Genomic DNA, 6,000 nt, shown 5'->3' on the forward strand with positions numbered 1-6,000 from the left:
CTTGGATTTTTATTCTTTATTGAAGTCAACGATTGAAATTACTTTTCATCTCATAAATTATATTATGATAATTACAACTATAAATAAGAACATTAATCTCCCGCATTTGTCTTATTGAACGTTTTATTTCGTGGAATTCATTTTAATACACTGCTATTCACAGTAACACTTCGTTTCCCGCCATTTCGATTTTTCTGTAATTTCAGCTATAGTTGGCATCTTTGTGCACTTTTGGCGTCATTCTTGGCGATAATTGGCAATGTCCCGTATTTTCCCGCATCTGGAATTCCAATTTCCCATATTTCTCTGGAGGAAATATGGTCAACCTAGGGATAAGCATATTCTGATCCCTTCATCATAAGCTGACCATATTTTTTAGAAAAATACGGGATATTATGATTTCAAATATATGTTGTGACTATACGTCCCGTGTTTACTGGACATTCCAACGTTATTTTGGTAAATTCGACTTTTCTGTGAAAATTTCCCGTTTTTATCATGGTTTTGTAAGTCACATGTAGCTAAGCTTTATCAATAAACACCGTGAGCAATGTAGGACATTAAAATGTTTACAGAAGTCAGTGAGTGTTGATTTTCTGCCAGAGATTATGCAAAACATCTCTGAAAAATTTCGTTAATGTAAATCTCGGAATTTGAAATGAAGTCATGCTGATCTATGAGCTAAATAAGGAGTCGTATTCGGAGAAAAGAACTTAAAAAAAAAAAAGAGTAACCATGCAACCGTAGACTTCTCAGTTTTTCTATGGTTAAGAATGAGACGGATTTAGTCACATTTTTTCCGTCTTGCATGTTCGTAAGCCAAAACAAGGTCGTATACCGAATCAATTTTGTTGTTCGAAAAATGAATTGCACGCAAAATAAGACGTTCGTAAAACGAGGGTTGACTATACTGCAATTTGCAGTAGTGCCTCATTTCCCACCGTTGGTGATTAATCATTCATTTTAGCAATAGTTGGCAATTTTGCAATACGGTATAATACGGAACATCGCCAATTATTGTCAAAAATGTTGCCGAAAGTAAGTAAAGTTGTCAAATATTGCTGAAGTTTCTGAATAATCGCCAATGGTGGGAAATGACGGACTACTACAAATTGAAGTAAAATGAATTAAAACGTGAATTAAAACTTAAAAAAACTATGAAATGTGTGAAACGAATGTTCCTATTTATAGTTGTGAAATTATCATAATATAATTTATGAGTTGGGAAGATAATTTCGATCCTTCATTTCAATAACAAATGAAAATTCAAGTTGGCTTCGTTGAAAATACGTGAAAAACAATACATTTTTACCGAATTATAATGACCAGAATTATGTGGAAGTATGGGAATGTCGCGGAAAACATGGGACGTATGAAAACCCTATTCACCACGGGTGCATGAGTATCCTTTGACCACAAAATGCCTTTTCTTGAAAATGAAAATTTAGAAAACAATTTAAATTCGAGTGCAATTTTGTTTGAGTGGAAATATAAAATTTTTCAATGAACAGTTGTTCACATGAAATTATTTTAATAGGATAAAATGTGTTTATATATCAACACATTTTATAAATTGAAATTGAATTCATATCATGTTTTATACAGAAGATCAAAAGAACTGCGTGAAATCATTCAATTTTCAAAAAAGATGTAATGGATTTTTTGAGAGGCGTTGAACTAACAAAATGGATTTTTAAATCTCCCCTTTTTTCGAACTTTATAAATAACGAAAATAATTATTTGCATTACTTTAAACTTTTCAAGGATAAAAAATAAAAGAAGACGCGCGAAAATAACTGCAGTCGACAATATTTAATAATAAGAAAGAATACATCATTACTTGTAAATTTATGTCATAATAACACTGTATACTGCTATGACAGCGTGTTTAGTCACGGCGCCAGTTTACTACCGACACGTCGTACCTCTTTGATCTACTCGATCAAGTTAGGGCTCGATTCCAAACTACGGAGCTGTTAATTTTTTTCTATTTCTCCATGGATGGCTTCCAAAACTCGAAGTATTTGTTAATTTTTGCGATGTCCAGTTGACGTTTCCAAAATGGACATTTTCATTTTGGTCATTTGATCATTTTTGTCGCACCACGGTCATTTTCTGCACACGAGGGCTAATTAGACAGGAACCTACAATTTATTGCCGATTCCGAACGGCAGGCTTATTTTTTCATACTCATCGAGAGGTTGGCGCTCTAACCCGTCGAGGGGGGGGGGACTCCCTGCGGTAGCAATTTTTCGGACATTTTCATCACCAAAACACACCATTTTCATCACGTCAATTTTGAGACAAATTATAACTTACTGAAATTTTTTTTTTGACGTCAGATGACAACTTGGGTCGAAACCTTCTTATTTCGTCAATGATGAGTACAGAGACCTTTGAGAAATTGACTTGTCCTAAGATAACCTTTTCCCATTCTCGTTAACTTGTCAGATCAACTGCCAATAGGTGGAGTCAGCTTTTGTTTAAATTTTGATAATAGAAGGAGAGAGACGGTGTTTGAAATAATAATATATACGACGTTTTTCCGTTCCTTTTGGGGTATTATAAGAATATGTGTGTGTGCGTACAGTATAACTATAAATAATAGAAATACAAATACAAAGGCCACAGCAGACAACATGCACAATGAGGTGGCTGAAAAGAGATGCCCATAAAAATATGGTTGTCAAATATATATCTACAGCATATCAAAAAATACAGCAACCCAATAAGAGCAATAAAAAACCAATATTTATGATAAAATATAAGTATACTGCCCATAAAATACTATGGTTGTCTCATCTAAGTATGGATAGCTTTTCGATTACTCTAATATGTTTATCGTATTTATTTTTAAACGTGTCAATCCTGTTATATTTCAAGACCCCCGGAGGTAAGCTATTCTATTTATTCACAACCCTTTACAGAAAAACTCCTTGCGACATCACAACCCAGAATTGTCACTTACCAATCGATACCGGTGTCCCTTGTCAAAGCAGTTGATTGACGATGTGTAACTCATGGTCCATTTTATCCATCCCGTTGAAAATTTTAAACACTTCGATCATATTTCCCCAACACTTGCCCTTTTCCAACGTAAACATTTTCAAAAAATCAAGTCTGCCTTCATAGCTCAAGTCCCGTGTGAAATAAAGAGCATCCGTAGCTTTTCTCTGCACCCTCTCAACCAAGTCAGTATCCCTTTGTAAGTATGGTCTCCAAAACCTGACAGCATACTCAAATCCAGGACGAACTAAGTAAGCCTCGGAAAAGTGGGAAGGATCACTTTGGAAGAACGTGAAAAATCCTTTTTGAGGATGAAACGGAGCATTCTGCACGCTTTTTCAACAACTGCTGAACAATCTTCTGAAAACTGAAGCCACTCGTCAATGAGGATTCCCAAATCTGTGTTCCTAGTTGCATCCAGAATGACACCACCATTCAATTTATAAGTGAAACGTGAGTTGACCGAATTAAAATGAGCGACCATGCACTTGTCAACGCTAAAGGTCATGCTCCAATATATTCAAGTTCGTCTGGAGCCTCTCCCTTTCGCTTTGACTCCCGATTACCTTCCTGAGCAACCCGTGATGCGAATTTTCTCACAACCCATCGGTACCCTGATGGAGCTTAGAGATAAAAGTGAAAAAGAATGGGCCCAAGGACACTTCCTTGAGGGACTCCACTTTTAACACCTGTCGAATCAGAAAATTCTCCGCGCACTATAACCCGCTGTGACCTACCTATCTCGCAACCACGATTCTATTCAACTCAACAAGTTGCCCCCGATCTCACGTAAAAGCTTCAAGAGTAAAAAAATAGAGTATCTTATAGATATGACAGAAAAGAGCATCAAATATCCATATAGTTGCCCCTCCCCCACCGTAATTTTGAAGAGTAATTTCAGAGTAAATTCAGCAACTTTCTTGGCACCGAATCCCCTCCTCGCCCTTTTTGCGCCCGTGCAAATGACAGTTCCCATACAGAACTTTTTTCTAGAGCATCGTAGGCCCCACGGTGTAAAACAATGTTCAAGAGCAATGTTTCCCAAAGTGGGCAATATCGCCCTTTGGTGGGTGATAGAAGCTACAGGTATAACATAGGATCTTATGGGTACGCTTTAGTTGGGGGGCGATGAGAGAAAAAATTCTCTGAAGAAGGGGGCGATGTAACAAAAAGTTTGGGAAACTATGTTCTTGAGGCCACTCACCTAGGCAGAGGTACAAGCCTAGAAATTTAGAACTTAATCCCAATACTTTTTATTCCCGATCTCATTACCACGGGACCACCATATGCACTCTCTCAATGCCCCCTTTACCTGGGGACCATGCGTTAAAATCGGCTTTCTATTGTCATTTTTGTGTTAACTGAGAGTTTTTGAAAGGTTTAAATGAGATCGAAAATCTCACTGATAGAGACTAGAGCGTTTATATGCATGAACAATTACAGTGAAGATAATGAATATATGTATGTTGCATCGATGAAATAGGAAATTTTCATCATAGTCGGGATGGCCGGAAAAGGAGAAAAATGCAGTGGTCCAGTAAAGTATTTTCATGGAGGTCATATTTTCCGCCAAATTTATAAGCCCTTCTTTTTGGTACTTTTAAATAACACTTCATTTGAACGGTAATGAATAGAGCCCGGAAGTTTAGGCACTAAAAATAGGGAGGCAAAAAAGGAACTAAAAATGCTTAACATGGGCACTAAAAAAAAGGCATTTATAATTAACGGAATAAGGAAAAAATAACCAAAAGCCTAGATATTAAGCGTCCAAAAATTGGCAAAAAATTGGATGCTTTTATTCCGTCTACTCTTTCAATTATAGCTTTATAATTATATGCATTATTTTAGAAATTAAATTGATTTCAGCCCAAAAATAATGTTTGTGGTCCCTCAAGATTTCGTCGATTCCAGAGGCAGAATTACCAGACGCAGAGTCTGTAGAGAAAAGGATTATTGGACTCATTTGAGTTAGAAATGAGAGATTTTAGAAGAAAAGTTCGAAATTAGATAAAAATAGGATTTATTGCATTTTGCTTAAACTTCCGGGCTCTAGTAATGAACTATAAACCCGTACCTCATGGAATATCAATGAGATACGTAAAATTACTTGCTGTGACTTGCCTGAAAATAGCAAGAAACACGTATTAAATGTGTTGTTTTATGTTTTACGATATAAAATATAATATTCACCATAGTAACTACCGGAAGACATTTTTGAGAAAAAGTCTGACACGTACGAACAGAAACTAACAATTTTTTTGGTCCACTACAAAATTTTTAAGCACAATATTACCTTTTGTTATTAATATTATAATTTTTTATTGTTTTTCCTCATTATTATCGTTCATTATCATCATTATTGCTTTATCTATTATCATTTTTTAAAGTTTTTTGAAACTCAAAGTTCAAATTGAAATGTGCTGATATTTAAATCGGGATAAAACTCTTTTTTTATCATGATGTCATTTTATATCTAAAACTATCCAATAGCTCAAAATAAATGGCAAAATCGTTGGAATGCCAATTCAAGATTGAAAGGTTTTAGCTACCTAAACATTTTTGTTAGCAGGTGAAGGAAAACAAAAATTGACAAAATGTTAGGAGTTATTCTTGGATCAGGGTCTTCTTATCTAGATCTCCGAATGTTATTTTTCCCTCTTTTGCGTCGGTTTGGTTCGTTTTTATCTCAAGTATGCCGTACGATTTTAGGGGCCGTATCTAAAGAAAGCCATCGGTTTTATAGTGTTAAGAATGCAGAGAAGGGTTACACTGAAGCTATGCAGCTTGCGTTTTTATCGCGATACTTCGCATGTCGAAGGCCAAAGTTGGATCCCAGTGTCTGTACAACGTTCATCGGCAGATGGGTGAGTGCCGATGAATGCAAATTGGGTTTTCATTAAAAAGAGAGAGAGAGAATATTGCTACTGCGTCCTAAAACATTAAAAAAATGCGTTCATTCCAACTTTCAAAAGTGCTTACTTTAAATTTTACCAA

Source organism: Pholcus phalangioides, unplaced genomic scaffold (assembly GCF_987345545.1).
Source record: "Pholcus phalangioides strain wild (caught in Gottingen) unplaced genomic scaffold, Ppha-v1.0 ptg000011l_1, whole genome shotgun sequence".
NCBI classification, from domain to species: Eukaryota; Metazoa; Arthropoda; class Arachnida; order Araneae; family Pholcidae; genus Pholcus; species Pholcus phalangioides.